Genomic DNA, 2230 nt, shown 5'->3' with positions numbered 1-2230 from the left:
CAAACTCCTGGTTGAGGGGACAATTTGCATATTAGCCTTTTATTATATAGGACTAGAGGCCCGGTGCACAAAATTTGTGCATGGGTGTGTGCGGGGGTGTGTGTCCCTCAGCCTAGCCTGCACCCTCTCCAGGGATCAGGCCTAAACCGGCAGTAGAACATCCCTCTCACAATCTGGGACTGCTGGATACCAACCGCTCTCCTGCCTGCCTGCCTGCCTGCCTGATCACCCTCTAACCATTCCCCTGCCAGCCTGATCAACACCTAACTGCTCCCCTGCCGACCCGATTGCCCCCAACTGCCCTCCCCTGCAGGCCTGGTTCCTCCTAACTGCCCTCCCCTGCTGGCCTGGTCCCTCCCAACTGCCCTCCTCTGCTGGCCTGATTGCCCCCAACTGCTCTCCCCTGCCGGCCAACTTGTGGAGGCCATCTTTGACCACATGGGGGCGGCCATCTTGTGTGTTGGAGTGATGGTCAATTTGCATATCACCTCTTTATTATATAGGATATTTGAGTTTAGATGCAGACACTGAGGTCTCTGAAGGCTAACACAGGTCAAAAGGCACACAGCCAGCAGGTAGAAGAATAGGGTTGAAATGCACATGGGTCATGCTTGAGTCATGGGTCCATGTTCTTCCCCACTGTGCCACACTGGAAGACTGCACTTGGCAAATCCCTCACCAGCCAGTGCCCATCTCACCCCAGACCCAGGCCATTTCTCTCTCTCTCTTTCTTTTTATATTTGTTCTTACTTAGTTACCTTTAGAAAATCTTGTTTTTGACTGGACTCAGACTTAGAGGTAGATGCTGTCAGAGTCGACAGCTATGGCTCTTGGCAATCTGTCCCCGGCATTTTTCTTTGGTCTCCTTCATTCTTTTAGCTTAAAGTTTGGCATATTCTGTGGCCTCTTCTTTTCTGAGCATGTTGTTTCTTCAGAGCAATGCGCTAATGTTTGTGTTGCAGGACACGTGGAGTAACAGGATGCTGAGTCTTGGGTAATTTGGCCCCAGGTTTCTTACCTTCTTTGTTTAGGGGCTTTCTCACAACATACTGGCAGACATTGTATTCTTTAGAGAGACTGAAAACTGCCAAGTCTGCTAGCCCTTTTGGGCCCCAAGTGACGAGGCACAATAGTATCAGTGAGACCAGAAATGTCCTTCTCTCCCCTTTTTACGATGACCAAGGTGAGGACACTGAGATTGGCACCCACAGTGCAGCCCCGAACAGACTTGCACTTTCTGTGTCCAGTCCTCCTTGGTCTGTAACAGGAACGTCCCTTTCTCAGTAGCAGGCAGACACAGCCGTGGGTCAAAACGCCCCGCTTTCATTCCCACCACTGATCCGAACCACATAACCCTTCCACTCTTCACCCAGAGCGTCAGCAGCAACTTCGGGGCCGCATGCTTCTCATAAAAAGTATGAAGCTTGCGTTCAGCATCCATTTCAGTGAGGTTCTGGCAGCCAGTGGCTGGGAAAGGGATGTTCAGCTTCATCCTGCAGCTGCCAACTGCCTCCGAGGCACCACAAAACAGAGATCCAGGCCATTTCTAAGAAGCTTGTCTTAAATGTGCAGAAGTCCCTCTGGAATTTCAGGGGTGAAACAGCTTTTCTTACCTAATCACAGATTGCCATGTATTATTATTATTATTATTAGGCCTGAGTATTCAAGCAGGACAAACATAATGTTGCGTAAATTGCTCTCTTTAATGTTTCCCTTTATATGCTTTTTACCTCCTTAGTGCTTTATACTTAATGTCACGGCCTTCTAAACACACGACAGAGGTAGTCGATCGATTTCCTTTCCAATGTTCACAATTGTGAATACCACTTACACCTTTAACATGTCAGTGGACTCCGGGGGAAAGCACTTCCCTGACAGAAGACTGCAGTGTCCCTGAACAGCAAACAGAACTCTCCCTGAAGGACTCAAGAGTCCTGAGAACACAGGCCACATTTTGTACCCTGTAAAGCATCTGGAACAAGTTGGTGTTCAATAAATACTAAATTACATACCCGTTGAATTTAAACTATGATTCAGCATTTCAGGCTAATTTTATACCTTAACTGAATAGATGTCATTCTCATAACAGTACACAAAGATGATTAAGACTGATACTTTGTAGGTTGTGTTTATAAGGTATTGGAGCCCTCCCATGCTCCTCCCCCACTGTAGTATGTTTAAAGCATTATAGTATTACTATGTTACTTTCATTTTATAATAAGAAAAGGAA

The 2230-nt window shown here is 47.2% G+C and overlaps 1 pseudogene; it reads right to left on the bottom strand.

Moving 5' to 3' along the window:
• Positions 1-746: 746 nt before the first annotated feature.
• LOC139006473 (small ribosomal subunit protein eS6-like) lies at positions 747-1492 on the bottom strand (annotated as a pseudogene).
• Between the last annotated feature and the right edge of the window lie 738 nt (positions 1493-2230).

This window comes from Myotis yumanensis, unplaced genomic scaffold (assembly GCF_028538775.1).
Source record: "Myotis yumanensis isolate MYYU_CA2020_CCGP unplaced genomic scaffold, mMyoYum1.0.hap1 SCAF_3, whole genome shotgun sequence".
NCBI lineage: Eukaryota > Metazoa > Chordata > Mammalia > Chiroptera > Vespertilionidae > Myotis > Myotis yumanensis.
This window is presented reverse-complemented; position numbering and strand designations above follow the sequence as displayed.